Source organism: Trachypithecus francoisi, unplaced genomic scaffold (assembly GCF_009764315.1).
Source record: "Trachypithecus francoisi isolate TF-2019V2 unplaced genomic scaffold, Tfra_2.0 Lachesis_group4, whole genome shotgun sequence".
Lineage (NCBI taxonomy): Eukaryota > Metazoa > Chordata > Mammalia > Primates > Cercopithecidae > Trachypithecus > Trachypithecus francoisi.
Window position 1 is genome coordinate 51,266,179 of NW_022681469.1, and position 18,473 is coordinate 51,284,651.

An 18,473-nucleotide genomic window follows, 5' to 3' on the forward strand; every position below is an offset into this window, starting at 1 on the left:
AAATAATCTTACTTGGAGATCTGGAACACAGTTCAGAGAACTGTATCTCAACCAATAATAGCTTTTTTAAGGAATTATAAGAGCACGATTGTTCAGACATTCAGTTCTTTACCTTGTTGATTTCATTTAACAAATAAACTCATGGATTTTAAGTTAAGGAAAGAAGATTGTATACAAGATTTTGAGATAGTGAAATCCTTTGAGCATGTTGTCCCTTGTTCTTGAGAATTCTTAGGTTGATCCATTGAGATGTCCTTTTGTAATTGAGAGGAAATGATTCATGCCTCAGCTGAATTTGCTTCCATTGTGTTGTATTGAAACTGACTTCATATGACTAGTTCTTACTGTGTTTCAAAATACCATCAGAAATCCTCAAATTAGTAGCCTGGAAAATAAGAATGTTGCTTTGTAAATCAAATAGCACAAATTTTGTTCTGCTTGAACAGTCCCTGAAAAGTGAAAATTAGCAGAGACTAGCAAAATTGATGTTAGGTAATTATGACCAATACCAAAGCAGCCTTAATTTTGTACAAATGGCTCTTTTAAGAGAAAGCTCCCTTTGTTGATGCAAAATGACCTATTTTATAAAGTTTTTATGTACCCCCTCCTCTACAAGTGTCCTCATTTCATAAAGAACACCTGCAAGGTAAAGCAATGTGATAGTAAGTACCATCCATTCTGATAGGGACATATACCAAATTACAGTTGTTAGAAACTAGGAGTTACTAGTAATGATATTAAGTATGGTGGCTTACCAATACAATACTAGTATCAGCAGTGAGGTATGGAAAATTCTTTCGTAGATAATATATTGTCTGATATCTATGAGGTAGTAAGGCACTGAGGGTGGAAGTTTATTTGTAAAACTGGTGTTTTCTGGTGAGCAGGGAAAACAGCGGCCACCGTGACGAAGTACATGGTTCCCTTTTAAGGTGGAAACAGCAGGTGCTTTCCCATTTCCTAGCCCACTCTCAGGTAGTTCTAAGGGAGTTTTTCTCGCTGGATGCATTATTTTTTCTTTCTTCCATTGTGTGAAGGGTATTTGATTGAAAATCTGTGTCTTCTAAAGCAACAAGTGAAAAGGCTGTATTCTTCTTTTCTCAATACACACTTCTCGTTGGTCTTTCTGGCTAGCCTTTTGTTAATTGGCTCAAGAGAGCTTTTAGTTGTCAGGTGCTGTGAGAGCCACTAAAATATCTCATTTTTTGGTTTCATGAATGGTTGAATCTTGTCAAAACTAAATGCTGAGTCTTCCCAATTTGTTTCCCTGGCCTCACAAAGATTGACTGAAACTTCCCAAAATTCTACAGCACACATACTCAGAATGTCCCTAGGCTATTCAAGTATTTGGCCTCTGACATTAGAATAAATAAGTTTTTTTTCGTAGCTACTTAGAGTTTTCAGTAGTTTTTCCCACATTCACTGGCATGCTGTGATGTTCAAAAAAATGCATGCAGCAAGAATTGTGGACTGTGGTTTGCAAACTCTCAGGCCCATCCCACATCCTTCTCTTTGGGAGGTGCCCTCTATCTGCCCTTATCCAGTGTTACACATAAAAACTGCTCACAATTGCCATTTTAACCCTAAAGTGTACATTCTCTCCCTGGGAAATCTGACTTCTACCTGGGTCGAAAACCTTGAGCTGAAATGCAAGGCTGCTAGTGGTGGCATTTGGATAATCAACCAGAGTGAGGAGAGAGGATGCCTCTGAAATCACTTCAGAAAGTGAGTTTTCCGCTGGCCACATTTGTGTAAGTTTGGTCCTGGTAGTAACCATAAGGAATCGGAGGAAGAAGAATGCCCAGGCTGCACCTTAAATCGTGTTCCTATTTGGCAAGCTGTGTATGAAAAATAACCTGACAGGGTGTTGGAGTCATTTGCTGACTGTTTTGGTTGATGACTTGAAAGTCGTTCTTTCCCTTGGACTTTACAATACCAAGTTGCTAAAGTTATGTGTACATCTTAAGAGAAGGGTAGTTACATTCTGAATAGATAATAGTAAAACTGGTAAGAGTAAAAAGACTTTTATCTTGTAATTAAGTTGATTTGTAAACGTGAACCTGTATTTTATCACAAAGTCCTAATAGTTATGCAATTTTAATACTATTTATTTATTTAATTTATTTCTTTCTTGAGACGGAGTCTCACTTGTCACCCAGGTTGGAGTGCAGTGGCACGATCTCAGCTCACTGCAACCTCCACCTCCCAGATTCAAGTGATTCTCGTCCCTCAGCCTCATGAGTAGCTAGAATTACAGGTGCATACTACCATGCTTGACTAGTTTTTGTATTTTTAATGGAGACAGGGTTTCACCATGTTGCCAGGCTGGTCTCGAGCTGCTGGCCTCAAGTGATCTGTCCGCCTTGGCCTCCCAAAGTGCTGGGATTACAGGCGTGAGCCACCATGCCTGGCCAATTTTTCATACAATTTAACAGTAAAGACAGCTATCAAAATTTTGTTCTACAGGATCATTTTAAAGCGGAGAAGTTTTTTCTCATGTTACTTGCTACCAGTCAAATCAAGAAGACACACAGCACCCATAGAAAGAATACTTGCCCTATGAAGCTAAAGATAAAAAGCTCATAAATAAAGCTGTTACCCTGGAAAGCCTAGAACTTACAAAAACCAAGACAGGGATCTAACTCCAAGTAAAAAATACTTACCTCTTTATTGTTTTATACTCGTAAAGTCTGATTCAATATGTAGTCATCTGGAAAACTAGAACAATCTTTTCTTATACATATTAACTTCCTCCCTCTTCACTGTGACACAGCATGAAGGCAAGACACGGATTTCAACTAAGTGACATCCCTTGAAACATTAGCATACTTGGACGGTCCCTCTATTGTGACCGTGATGAAGTTTTTCACAGAATGACTACTTACCACTGAAATGCAGCATTCCTGGAAGCTAAACGACAGTGCAGTGAAGAACATTCTGTTCTTTCAACCCAGGCGACTCTCCAGCTTTCCATTTCCACTTGAAGTCTGAGCAATGCCCTGTGTCCTGGGGTCAGATGGAAGCATATTAAATCCAATGTGCAACGTTTCTGTAGGGAGGCTAAATTATACATTTTCTGATATTTATCTGTGAGTTTTATTGGCATCCATGATTGAGATGCCTTTATTGATTAGGCATCTCATTTCTGCCCCTTGCATCCTGTCCTCATTATTCTTATGGGAGACAGCCATTTTTCTCTGGACACCTCACTTTATCCCCCTTCTCACCACTCCCACCACCCTGGGCTGCTCAGTTTGATAGCTGTTTCTGAAGGCTCCAAAAGAGCAGTTGAAATGTGTTTGAAGAAAGACATCAGCATTTTCTCTTGGGAGATAGCTGGGTAAGGATAAGCCATGGTGAGACAGTGATGAAAACAGCAGCATTATATTTTTGTGTCAGCAATAATTGGTGCTAGTAGTCAGTAGAAGGAATCCTGCAACTTTTACGTGTTCCCACCTCTCCTCCCTTTGTAGTCTAGTGGGGAGAAATATCTGGTTTGAAACTGGAAAGAAAAAGCTACCTAAGTCACTACAGTACACGAAATGTAGAGCACTCAGCATTTGTACACCAAAGGGCTAATGCAGTGACCTTTGCAAATAGCTTCTTGCGTATACTTACTGGATTTGATTTGTTTTCCTTGCTGCACTTTTGGCTTGTAGTTCTTAACTGTTTTCTAGGATTACTAGAATCAGAGCTCATGATGAAATAAGGCTAGATTCATGACCCATAGACTTTAATTTTGAGGTTCATCGAAATGACCTGAACAGTACCACCAAAAGGCAGGAGGCACTGCCCTATGGCTCTTGTTCCCAGCAAGTATAACCTCTATTAAAATAATTCTCCCCCTGAGAGGAAGCTTATTCCAAATGGTAGTTATAAATGGTATCCCTTATTCATCCAGAGTTAGGATCTTTATATTTAGCATTCTTGTCACCAAAATCATCATTTATTGAATTTTAATTGTGCAACATAACCTAATGGGTGAGATACTCCAAGTATGGACAATTGGAAGTGAGACACAGCAGGAATACTGGAAGGCCTCAGGTGTTCAGGTCCACATGGTACTCTATACAGAGGTAGACATGTGTGCCTAGGTTCTGCGGGTATTTTATCATATCTGTTCCTTCCAACATCTGGACATTTCATCCCTGGCTGCTTTTGGAGGGAGTCGAATCCTGACAGGAGGGTTATCTAGGGAACTACCCAGGAGGAAAATGAAACCCAGTATGGAGCAGGAGGCCAGGACCAGGCCCCTGCTGGTAATGCAGTATGTTGCTGTCACAACTGACTGCATACACAAATAGATGCTTGGATTTTTTTTTTTTTTTTTTTTTTTTTGCTTTGCTTTGTTTTATTTTGCCTTTCATGACAGCATTCATTTTGTAAGGCAAAGAAAAAAATCTCTTGGATGGATTCAAGTTTTCATATCTGCAGAAGGCATTTCTACAGCTATTGTCAAATTTAGCTGGTCTGTAAAGATTCTTTGTTTCTGGTTGACTGTTGCAGAAAGCAAGTTCATAAACTACCACAAATACAGGAGAGAATGATTTCTATTGAAAGAGTTGAGTAGGATATGGTGCATGGAGCCAGTCCTGAAAAGGGTTTTGTTTCTTGCAGCATGGTGGAAATTCACATTCAGATTGCTGCTCTGTGCTCTTTAGCATGCTACAGTGAAACAATGGGCATGCCAGCCGTTGTAGCAGTGTTGATTAATGCATTCCTTGAATGTGTTGATTAATGTGTTCCTGGGATGCCTCCTTAAGCCGTCACTGCACCTGAGGTGTGTTGGATATGCCTTCTCCCCGGCTGCTGCTTCGCTCACATGAGCCGTTTTGCACATGGGTCTTTTGTGTGTGTATTTCACACCAGTGCCTTTATAAATAAAACTACAGATCTAGCAGACTTTTTACAGACATATTATCATCTGACAAAAGTGTCTACATTATAATCTAATCGGGACTCTATAAACTATGATGTTCATAGGAAGAATGCTCTTCTAATAAACACAAATGCTTGGTGGCATGGCTTAGTGGCATCTCTCTGTCCTGTGCATAATCCCACCCAGGGATTTATTTTTGTTCTTTTCAAAAGTTTTGTAAAGAAATCAAGCTGAAAATACTTATGGAGCACAGTTTGCACTTCAATAATATGAGAAGAGATGTGTAAATGGATTGCCCCTTAGACACTTGGTACACTTGGAGTCTCAGTTGGAAACCCACTCCTTTCAGGCCAGCCAGGGTAATTCTGTTTCCACTCTGCTTCATTCCAGGTTGTGACTTCTCCTGCTGTATTCTGAATTCTCATTAAACAACATGTTTTTTTTTCATAGCATGTTTCCAGAACAACTTACCTTGATGTGGTTCTACCTAACTAATGGTTTGGAAAAGATAAGTGGGAGGTTTTTGTAATTTGTAACTTGTACTTTGAGACATAAGAATTCTGCTATTTTAAAAACTGTCTGACCTTTTAATTCTCAGCAAAAGACCAAAAGGATTAGAAATCCATGTTCTAAAATGATGTGAGAGGGTCCAGGCGTAAAAGAAATGGCCCAGTGATGCTGGGGTGATGGCATTGCCTGCTGTGCCTTGAGGCTCACACTACAGTATTTTAACCGGAAACCATCCGTGCTATTCAGGAAAATTACATTTAACATTGGGAAAAACAAAGCAAACAAATTCATCTAGAATAAGAGGGAATTTTGTAATAAAAAATTATCGTATGAAGCCATTATATAAAGAAGTGGTAAAGTCTGCAATATTTATTGCTGTTAAATCTTGGCATGAAATTAATGGTGAAGGATGGCATTTTGATATTTTAAGAATAAGACTTCAATGAAGATTCTTTATTCTTTTAACATATGTCAGTGACAAGACTATTCAAAGGTCTGCTTTGAGGTTCACAGAATATGTAACTTCTGTTATTTCAGTAATAATAATTAACCCCAAAATTTACTATTATTTTAAAATAGTTATTTATATCTGCCTCATAGATAGTATTTGTGGAAAATGGAAAATATTGAATTGTTTCTGTTGCATTTGCATACATAAACTTCTGTTTTGGAACTTGAGGTACACAGAATATGTATTTAAATCATTTTAATACATGTTTGATTTGGAAGCTATATTTGGAAACACTAATCATATTTGAAATGTATTAGTCTTCAGATAGCTTTTAATTATATGATCTATTTAAAAGCAAAATGCACCAAAAAAGTATCTAAGAGGGAATATACATGTATAATTAGACATGCATTTTCTTGGTTTGCCTTGAACTCTGCAAGAATTGAAGGAGTAAACAAAGAGAAGCAGTGAGCACGATTAATCTGGTTTTCTGCAAAGCTTTTGATACTGTACTGAATAAAGCTGCTGACAGAAGCTGTTAGCTTGGGGAAGGAAAGGCCATAGGAGGAACAGGTTATGAAAAAAGAGAATGGAAGGCAGAGGACAGTCCAACACAGAGAAGAAGCACAGGGGAAATGGCTTCTGCACATTTCTATTTATTTACTTTTGTCAAAAAGCACAGAGAAGATGCAGTTAATGTAGTTTCCTAAATGACTTCGTTCCCTGGGGCAAAAAAAAAAAAAAGACTGAGAAGGAATTGATAAATATGACTAGACAAAAGTACCGTATTTAAATGATTCAAATGACCTAGAAAATATATCTACATTCCAAGTGTCCTGTAAAATATTTCTCTATTATGTAACATTTTTCTCTTACTGAGAATCCAACTATAGATATTCTTTAATGCAAAACAGTCTTCAAATCGATTTGGTTTGCAAAATAATAAGTTATTTGACTGGGATATTTTTAAAAGTATCTGAGAAATTTTCTTGCCATAGAGGAGTAGGAAAAATAAATATATTCTACCCAAACCAGAAGTCATCCCTAAGGAAAACATACCCTAAATTTTCCCCTGGGTCTTCTCATGTGCTATTGATGGTTGTTGATAACCCAGAGCAGGTTTATGGTACATTGATAGACATTTTTATTTTCCTGAAAACAGACCTTTAGATGCTAAGATTTTTCTTCTGTAGATCAATCTCCAAGTTCAGCAAGGAGGTAGATTTCAAATACCTACATTATAACAGACTTCTTGATTCTGTCCAAATTATTTTCTTTCTTGTAATGTAGCTGCCTTGATCCAGTAAGTGAGCAATATTTAGGGTATGGAAAGACCTTTGTTAGAAAGAGTACACAGTAGAAAGCCTTTCTTTTATAAAACAGATTTCTCTCAGTTATGGGTCAAATATGGTTCCTCATAAGAAAAATGTTTAGTAACCATTGAATGAGTGGTAGGAACATTGTTTATAGTTGAACTTAGAACCTCAACATTTTATTGATAATAAATTACGGTTTATTCTGAAGTCATTTGGATCTCATTGATACAAATAAAATACTAATTTATGGAACCTACATGTGATGCCTGTCTTGTGGCCATCTTTATTAATAAACATTATCTATTGCTTGTTATAAATAGAGAACTGTGAGAGGTGATAAAAATACAAAAAGAGCCAGATACGGCTCTTGCTTTTCAGGGAATCACACTCATTCAGATGTATATGTATAAATTGACTGCTCATATACACACATATGTACATCAAAAAAGAAAAGCATGGAGTAGCATTATTGATGTATAAATGTGTTATAGAGGCCAAAAGTGCTCTAGGAGTTCAAAAGAGTGGTGACCACTAGGTACTGGGAGACTAACCAAGGTTTGTGATTCGTTTGGACTTTAACTGATCATTAAGGAAGAATGCTTCTAAAAGTAGTTTAGAAAAATTAAAAAGAGTAGAAATTACAGTGGGGAAAATCACAATGTCTTGAGCAGGGAGGGAGATAAGCATGGTATTTGAATGGTAAAAGAGAAAACAAGTAAACCAATTTAAAGCAGCAAGTAGACCTAAGAAATGATTGAAAGTAATTTTGGAGAGGTGTTCTTTTCTTCCCTCCTTTCTTCATGAATGAATAATCATTTATACATTCATTCATAAGTGAGCTACTGTGCATCAGACATTCCTAAACAGTAGCAAATAAACTATACATGAAGTGTATACAGCACAGTAATTGCAATATGGTGTAATTAGTACAAAAACATGAAAATATACATATATATTATGTACATGTCTATGTATTATGTACATATACATGTAAAGGTATAATAGTGATATAAAGGTAAATGTAGCAACTCTGCATGATGGCATCAGGAAAATCCTTGAGAAAGAACATGAAACATGGGTGGACATCCCCCAGGCAGACATGGAGAAGGACATTTCAGGCTCTGGGAGAGCAGAGGTCGAGTAGATCCTATGTAAAGCCATGTAGTAGATACACTCCAAGTGCCTTGGTAGGTGATTGAAGGTGGAGAAGTTGGAGGTGCTGTGAAGACAGGTTGGAGAGGTCATCTGTGGCCAGGAATTTGGGATAGATTATAGGATTCCACTAAGGATTTTGAGTACAAAAGTCAATGTGATCAGATCTGAGTTCAGAATAGATAGCCCAGCAGCTATATGTAGGTATATAGGATAGATTGGAGTACTGGTGAAATCAGAAGCTGGAAACCAGTAGGAGGCCAGAGATGATAAGAAACAATAGAGCCTGGGCCACTGTCCTAGCAGAGGGGCTTAAGAGGAGACAGTTCACAGTATATTTGCCAACTGAGAATGAAGAATGAGAAAGGCAAGGCCTGATCTCTGCCATTAGAGACTGGACATATGGTGGTAATACTGACCAGAATAGAAAATGTAGCAGAACAGCCAGCCACGGTGGCTCATGCCTGTAATCCCAGCACTTTGGGAGGCTGAAGTGGGCACACCACTTGAGGTCAGGAGTTCGAGACCAGCCTGGCCAACATAGCAAAATCCCATCTCTACTAAAAACACAAAAATTACCTGGGTGTGGTGGCACACATCTGTAATCCCAGCTACTTGGGAGGCTGAGGCACAAGAATTGCTTGAACCCAGAAGGTGGAGGTTGCAATGAGCCGAGATGGTGCCACTGCTCTCCAGCCTGCGTTACAGAGCAATACTCTGTCTCAAAAAATAAAATAAAATAAAATAAAATAAAATAAAATAAATAAAATGCAACAGAAGGGCTGCTTTTGAGAGGAAGACAGAGAGGACTGTGACGAATCTGTTGTTTAAAATATGTCTAATTGTGAATGCACTATACTGAGTTTGAATTATGTTGTTATGAACTCATTAAGTTCTTGAGTGAGAAGTGATATATGCCCAATGTTGTTTTGAGAAGGTTAATTTGGCATCTATATTTTAGGAAAATTTGGTGAAAGGACATAGAAGATGAGAAAGCAGTTAGGAAATTATTGCTTTGCTAGATATATTTGTACTGAGATCCTAAAACTAGAGGTGAGGCCATGGGAATGGTAGGCAGAGATGCTGGGAGTCAAGCAGGTTGCCCCTTGAGGACAGTAGCTCCTTGCCTTCTGTCACTTTGTTTAAATTTACCCAGAACTTTAGTTCCTTCATTCTGTGAATACAATCTTAGTTGAGACATATTTGTTCTCAGTTGGACATCTTAATTGGAACTCAGAAAACAGGGTTGGCAGCGGTGATAACTGGTCATCCCAGTTTGTCCTGAGATTTAGTGTACTTTTTTGAAGAAGGGGAGTGGTTTCTTAGGGACTCCATGCAAGCAGAATTCATGCCATCAGTCATCTCCAAGAGAACTGGCTGTAGAAACCAAAAGGTCAAAAACTCATATTAACTGAGGGACCTAGAATGTACACAATTCAGACTGAAATGATTTTCTCAAAGAGTGATCTGAATGAAGAAAATTTTGCCAAGAGCAAAAATGAAAGAAAATAGTACATAGCATTCCCAAGGGTCACTGGAAACATTTTTTGAAGCCATAACATGGAACAATATGTCATTATTACTAAGCAGACAATTTTGAGTGAAATACAAGGGGAAAGAGCTGCATTGTTTCTGTTGTTGATATTTTTGTGGGGTTTTTTTTTTTTGTACTTTGGTCACTATTTAGAAAGGGTGATCAGTTAGACACAGGCCAAATGTTTAAGGTGGTATTTCTGTGAAACATTTTCATCTTAGTAATTATTTAATATTTATTATGATGAAAGGCATTTAACCCTAGAGTATGTACGAAGCTGAGTCGCAAGTCTCAGAAATAGTGTCCTAAAGTGATATATTGGCCTCAGAGGGAATTCGTATGAACTTATACACAAATTCACCATAATTAATGCACCAAATCATACTTTTAAATGCCCAAATAATTTATATTCATAAATTTTTCATTTTGAGCCCCTAGATATTTTTTAATCAAAACCCATACCACTATCCATTCATCTTCCATTCAATCAAATGGAAAAGAGCCATATTTTTTTCAAAAATAGGAAAATTATCTAATTTCCCTTCTACTTCTGATGTCCATAGGATAAGCAAAAGAAAAAAAATCTCAGACACCTGAGTTGGCACTTTAAAAATTTATCCCAGAAACATGAGATGGGATGGCCAGAGGTCATGCAGTTGGTGTCATGGGGGCATCCTGCCTGTTTTCTTCTGTAGCTCATACCAGTCACGCCTTGTTGGTGCTAATGACTTCCCAGGTGCCTGGTACCAATTCTTCATTAGTTGCTGTTGTCCTAGAAATCATTAGTGATCTGTGTAGGTCATGGAACCAATTTTCTGGAAAACCATTTAATACTTATTTTAATTTCTGTAAATGTTGTCTGTGGAAAAGAACATTTCCACATTTTGCTTGCCATTGTTCTGAATCTGGCTGGCATATAACACACTTTGGCATCTGTAATGAAATTACATTAATTGTCTGTCCTTAACTATCTTCCTGGTAAAAGGAATGGGAAATCTTTGTTCAGATATACAATAACACTATTTTAAAATTGTTCAAATTATATAGAATTCTTTGCAGATTATGTAGAGAGTTCATTACAATTGAAATTCATTTTATTATCAAAATTATTCTTTGTTTTTTGGTATTACATAGTGGTCCTCCTTATAATGGAGTGTTTTACTTCTATTTATAGAATATAGGAATGTTGTGTAGTTTGCTGTTTTTTTTTTTTAAAGAGTTATTTTTAACAAAACTTTGATTCAATGATATGTAATTCTATTTCCTGAACAAAATGTAAAGTAAAACATAATTTTTTAAAAAGCTTTCTGTTACTGAGTTGATAGTATTATATTTTAATCAAAAATTTGAATTTAATCTTTTCTAAGATTGAGTTTCTCTTAACACATAAAATATTTTACTGCCCCCAAATGAGCACCATAATTTTAATGTCACAATAAATTAGAAAAAAAATGGAGAAATTCCAGGTTGCAAAGCCAGATCAGATACAAATTTTGCCTGATGCCTTTATTATTACCTTACATTTCCTCCTAGCCTATGTGCCTCAACAGGATAGACATGTGACATTTTTCTTTGGAAATTTGACTTATTCTTTTCAATGGTGTCCTTAGTTTAGCACAACATGGAGGTAAAATGTTTTCTGGAAGGATCTCAACTTACCCAGGGATGCATTTCTCTTTTGCTTCTCTGTTGGCGTATGAATGACATAATGACCTTTTTAGAAAATAGATGTTTATTATAAAAATAGCATCTGGTGTCCTCTAACATTTTATTGCATAAAGATAAATTAGTTTAATTTTATATAATATATTTTAACTTCTTCCCAATGGTAATGGCCTTCTTCAATATTTAATAAGGTAAAATTAGCGTAGTATTACAATAACAATTGAGAATAATCAAAATATGCCCTAAGCAGTATTTTTTCAATATCAGGGTTTTTTCTCTCTTCACTAAAAAAAAAAAAAAAAGATGTCAACAGAAGTTTGGGGAAGGATTAAATTTGCATATAGACAGTAATATCTAAACAGTAGGATTAGATATTCCTAGTGATACCTGGTCTGAAAACCATACGTTCTACTGTAATAATAGCAGTCACCATTTATTAAGGCTTACCATGTGCTAGACATGTTCTAAGTACTGCACATGTTTTATCTCAACCTAACAGTAACTTGTTAATATCCTCATTTTATAGATGAAGAAATTGAGGTACAGTGTTAATTACATTGCTCAGGGACACGGAGCTAGTAAATGGTAGAGCAGGGCTTCAGACCAAGGCAATCTAATTCCAGGGTGCATGTACTTCACCACCATATCACTGCTTGTACACAAAATGTGCCCACCAGAATGCTTAATTAGTTCATAAGAGCAGCACTTGGCCTTGAGATTTCTGGTCAATGTGCTGTATGTACATGACAAATAAGGTCTCATATGGAAGTCAAAGTTATTACCCTGCTGCCCGTTCACATCAAATAATAAATCTTAAGACTGTCAAGGTTGTTACATTGCACATGTGGCTCTAAATATCTATTCCATGTTTGTGTGCATTGTAGAGAATAAATAGGTGAAACAGAAAGAGAAAAAAAAATTTAGACCAAACAATATGGTTAGGAATGCTTGCCTGCTATTACATTGGGTATTTTTTTTTTCAGTGTATATAGTTTTTATTTGGTATACTTCAATTACACCAAAAAAAAAAAAAAAAAACCCAAAACAAAAAAAGAGATATGCTGACAGGTTCCACATCATCCCGCAGGGAGATCTGGTAGGGGCTGGGTGGAAGAAGGGGCTGGAGGGTGGGCAGACTCAGCTGCAGTCCTTGGCTTCCAGGGGCTCAGGTGGAAAGCAATAGTTAAATAAATCAAGTCAGGTATGAAATGTCTCAGGGGAACATGGTCTTTTAAAGAACTCTTAATATCCTTTTAAAAGTGAAGAGAAACCTTCATCATATAAGTGTAATGTAAAAATAACTTGCAAATTCAATTGTCTTCTAAGTTTAAGTTTTGTGTGTTGCTTGTTTTCTTATTTATTTATTTATTTATTTTTTATTTTTATCTCTTATATGACTGATTCTATCTGAAAAAAAAAAAATTCTTGGACTTTAGTGTCATTGTGGTTTGCTCACAGGTCTGACCTTTGTCCACAGTAATAGAAATCGTGGTAATGAAAGCTCACTTTTTATACCTTATCCCCACCCCATGCCACTTCTTTCCTAGAGCTGTCACCCAGGAACTTGAGCCACATTTTATTCACACAGGATTTCGAATGCAGCTCAGTAACTACTTCTTCTCAGAAGAAATTTACTGATAGCTGCTTTGATGTGACTTTTTACTCCTTTTCCTGGCCCCTTCACATCCTAACCCACTGTTTTGGGGTTTTGGGTTTTTTTCACTTTTTTTTTTTTTGGAGATTGAGTCTTCCTCTGTGGCCCAAGCTGGAGTGCAGTGGTGTGATCTCGGCTCACTGCAAACTCCGCCTCCTGGGTTCAAGCGATTCTCCTGCCTCAGCCTCTCAAGCAGCTGGGATTACAGACATGCGCCACCAGACGAAACTAATTTTTGTAGTTTTAGTAGAGACAGGGTTTCACCATGTTGGTCAGGCCGGTCTTGAACTCCTGACCTCAGGTGATCTGCCCACCTCGGCCTTCCAGAGTGCTGAGATTAGGCATGAGCCACCGTGCCCGGCCCTGTGTTTGTGTTTTAATAAAAGAATCTGGAAGATAAATAGTCTTGAAGAGAGCCAAAGGAAGGAAAATTTAAATCCTATCATTAGATTCAAGCAGTAGAATTCCATGTGGAGGGTTTGGGTTTTGTTGTTGTTGTTGTTTTGGTTTTTTGTTTTGTTTTCTTGAGATGGAGTCTTGCTCTGTTGCCCAGACTGGAGTGCAGTGGCGCAATCTCGGCTCACTGCAAGCTCCGCCTCCTGGGTTCACGCCATTCTCCTACTTCAGCCTCCGGAGTAACTGGGACTACAGGCGTCCATCACCACGCCCGACTAATTATTTTATTTTTTTGTATTTTTAATAGAGACAGGGATTCACCGTGTTAATCAAGATGGTCTTGATCTCCTGACCTCGTGATCCACCCGCCTCAGCCTCCCAAAGTGCTGGTATTACAGGCATGAGCCACCGCATCCGGCCGTGTTTTTTTTTTGGGGGGGGGGGTGTTTGTTTTGGATAGAGGAGTCCTGTCCTGTGAGCCCCTTACATTGTCACACAGTAAAACTGTCTCCTCATATATCCCCCACCTGCTTAGGTTATAATAATTTCAGTAACACCTTCTAGACGATGATCATGATAAATATGTACTTGTTTCTTTTAATATGATTATTAGTAATAAAGTATAGCTTTGCAACGGAATACTCTTCCTGCACATGTCCCCATGGCTCAGTGCTTCTTCTTTTGGTCTTTGCTCAGATATCATTTTCTGGTGAGTTATTTCCTGAACCTATGGCGAGAAAGTATATTACACATGTGCATATACACACACATACATGCGCATACACACAAACACACACACACATTGACATGTTGGAACCCCTGTACCCCCTCCTTTGTTTTATTTTTTTTCTCTGTAATACTACCTAACGAACTATATAATTTGCAGTTTTTTTTTTGTTTCCCTCCCTTTAGAATGTAAGGTTTGTGAGGACAGAAACTTTGGTCTATTGTGCTCATGAATGTATCCCAGCACCAAGAACACTGCCTGGCATGTAATAGGTACTTAATTTGCTCAATGAACAAATGAATGAATGAATGATGACTTATGAAACATTAAAGTTTCAGCCCTTTGTCAAATAATGAAAGTTTCAGCCCTTTGTCAGATAATGTTGTTAGCTAATTAAATGCTGCTTTAGTTTTCTGTGACACCCTGATTTCTAAAGGTTTAGAAATGGCATTTTTTTGGAACTCAACTTACTCACAAATTCTGCTAGCAGGAGGAAAGGGTATTGTGGCTTTCCATTGTTAAAATGCGGAGGTGGAGTTGGAAAACAATCAAAAGAAATGTTCCTCTCATTTTTTGGACCAAATGAACAAATCTAGCATTTGTTTTTGAGAGAATAAATGTTCTTCAGAAAGAACATAAACTGTTCTCAAAATCTTTGAAGTATGTCACTGATCCTTTAACCAGTAGTTGGAGAAGCAAGTATCCTAGTGACAAACACAGGCTTTGTGGGGTTGAAAGCTGGTCATAAGTTTACAAAGACTGACTGGGCCTTTGGCTTGTGACTAATGCCTGGCACTGACACAGAGGAGGCTCTTAATCGGCACAGCCACATATATTTTAAGTAAAAATGCTTGTTCTCAAAGAAATTAATTTTTTTGCCTAGTGCCCTCTTTCGGGTTAAAAGAATGCATTGCTCAGGATATAAATAACATTAATAATTCTGCCAGAGTGACATCATTTTCTGTAATGGTATGGGGAAACAGGTTATTTGGGGAGATGGATTCTCGTTATTTGTTTCTTAGAGATTTTTCTTTTAATAATTAATTTGCTAGTTATAAAAGCACAAGAGATCATATGAATAAGAACAATGTTCCTAATGGCCTTCCAATTACAGGATCTGTGTTTTGTGGTACTAACATTAAATCTAACATGTTTCTTATTAATACAATAAAAATATCTATTCTCAAGATGTGATCCAGACCCTGCACTCATATTTGATTTCAGGGTATGAAGACCCCCTACAATCCCCCTCCCTCCAAAAACCATCCTGACCTGCTGGCTAATGCCTGAACTTCTCCTCCTAGGCTTGGTTTCCCTAATTCAGTTCTATATTTATTGAGTTGCTACTGCTTCAGTCACATATCAGACATGGGATTAGTGCTCTGAGTCACCTGTATATTCTTCCATGTGCCAGGGACTTTCTGCTCTGATCCCTGCTGAAATGAAACCTCTGAGGTCTCATCCATATGTAATACTTTAGTGGCTCTACTTCAGTCCTTTCCAGGCAAAGATATTAGGATATTGAATAGCTGAGGAGAGGGGAAAAGGCTAGTACCTGTGTAAGAAATTGTGCATGATTGGAGGAGACCACAGTTTTCCTAGCTTCACAATTACAGAGGCCCCGCTTTGTCCACTAGTTGTAGGGATAAAAGGATACCATTGCTTGAACACCTGTGGTTCTCTGAGTAGTTGGCATGCGTTCTCCATCCTTCTTAAGACTATGAAGTGTGTGAAAGTACTTCAGGCAGAAGTGTCTGACTTCCATCTATAACCAAGTGAAACAAAGAATAGCCTTTGCTTCTTCCAGACACCCTCTGGGAACTCCACGCTAGCTCAAGTGCACTCCTTCAGCAAGAGCAGTGAAGCCCTTTTCAAATACAGTCATGTGCAGAACCACTCATATGCAAAGCAGAGGGAAGTGGGGTTGCTCCAGAGTGCCTGTTCCTCACCACTCCTCTGTGCCCCGCAGAGGCTCTGGTCCATGATGCTGTGCCCTGGCTGAGGACACTGACCCCAGAGGTACTTTGGTGGGTGTCACAAATGCTGTTCTCCATTCACGAAGATGAACTGTTTCCGTTGTTTTTATAAATGTGGACTCCAAAGTCAAATAACTTAGTCAGACAATGTGAGTCTCAGCTTTGCCGATAACAAGGAACATGAATGCTATGAGGTGAATGTTTGTGTCCCCCCAGAATTCATATGTTGAAGCCTAATCTCTGAAGTGATAGCATTAGGAGGTGGTGTCTTTGAAAGTTGATTGAGTCATGAGGTTAAGCCCTATTGGATGGGATTAGTGCCTTTAAGAAGAGGCCCCAGTAAGCTGTTTTGCCCTATCCTACTGTGGGTGGACACAGCAAGAAGTTATCTATGAATCAAAAAGCAGATCCTCATCAGACATGGAATCTACCAGCACCTTGGCCTTGGATTTCCCAGCCTCCAGAATTGTGAGAAGTAAATTTCTGTTATGTTACCCTGTTTATGGTACTTTGTTATAATAGCCTGCATAGACTAAGAGAATGGAGAAGTAACTTAACTGCTGTAGACCACACTTTACTCATCTAAAGAACATTTGATATTAGAGAGCTGTAAAAAAGTTAACATATGAGAAGTACCTAGTACAGAGTGAGTCCTCTGTAAAGAGTAGTTGTCATTTTAAAATTAAATAAAACTTAATCCCAAATGATACAGAATTCTTCCATTTTAGGGGAAAAATGTAAAATCAATAGATTTAATGAGGGCTGCAAAATACTTGACAATCTCTTAATCATTTAATCACTTTTTCACTCACTCTTAACCCTTGTTATAATTAGTAGTTCTGTACCAAATCATATATGTCATTGCTGTGCCCCTTTTTGCTACAGACAAAACGTTTTTCATGTGTGGTGATGCAAATGTGGACTTTAGGGATACTAATGTAATAATGAGCCAGAAGTTAATGAACAGGAAACTGAACAAGAATGGGGCAGACAACTTGGCACCAGAGATGGCTGTGGGGCAGGAAGTATAAGCTAAGCATGTCCAAAAAAGGGGAAGTGATTCGGAAGACCATAAGGGTGAGCTGGACAAGGGGCTGCTTCTGGACCCACTGAGAACAGACGAGACTGCATGCCAAAGGCAAACAAGTCCCTCTCCTCACACCACACAAATAGAGTTTGTGATGAAGTGCCCATTTTCCTTCCCATTGCACAAGTAGTCTGTGTGCAATTTACCTAAGCCCTTTGGATATGTCTATTTTGTTTATTCCTGATTCAAATGCGTTCGTTCTATTACCTAGAAAATTACACATTCCTTCAAGGCAGGGACAATGTCATTTGCTTTATATCCCTTTTAATATCCTTGACTTCAATCTGTGTGCAAGGCAACATTCAGCAGGAAAATGGAAGCCACTTTAGGAATTTTGAACAAGGAAATATACTGGAAAAGCTGGAACTGCAACAGGGAGAAAGAGGGGTGTTGGAGGAACATAAAGGAAGAAGAGGTGATCCTCAGATCCAAAGCAGTTAGCCCTTCTGGGCTGGAGCCCATTAGCTTGTTTCTGAAGGTCCAAGTGGGTTGGTTGGACTTGAGTTTCACTGTGAGTTCACTCAAGAGCTGCTATCTCAAAAACGGAAAAAAAAAACAAAAACAAAAAACAAAAACCCAGTAAAGAAAGTGCTGGCCTTTCCTGGGCTGCTGGAGCCTAAAATCACATCAACCCTACTACTCCTATAGCGATTGCCATCAACTGCCTCATTTTAAGATTCAGAACCAAGAATCTTTTGTCTTTATCCTGCTTTCTTATTGCTCACCAGTACCTCCAATTAGCAGAACCCTATGGAAAGACAACTAGTAAGAGTATGGGAAATTTAGGGTGCAAACTCCTGGCTCCAGTAGTATAAGGTATAGAGGAACAGATGTGAGCTAAAAGACAACAGGTGAATTAATCAGCACACGTGTGATAGTCGAAAGAGCCCTGAGTTTAAAATTAGAAGACCTGAAATCAAGCCCATGTCTAACTCACAGTAATGATGTGATCTTGTACAAGTTACATAACCTCTCTGAGCCTAAATATCTCATTTGTAAAAAGAGAATAATAATAATAATATCTTACAGAGTTTGGGGACGACTAAATGGTAAAATACATATGAAAAGCTTTTAGAAATGGTAAAAATGTCTGTGAATTTTAGTTACTTTATACGGTCCTGTTGGC

General features: G+C 38.0%; 1 protein-coding gene across 27 annotated transcripts in view; it reads left to right on the forward strand.

The window, feature by feature from the left end:
• NRCAM (neuronal cell adhesion molecule) overlaps nucleotides 1-18,473 on the forward strand; it is a 335,017-nt gene that overhangs the window by 155,277 nt on the left and 161,267 nt on the right. The window lies entirely within an intron of this gene.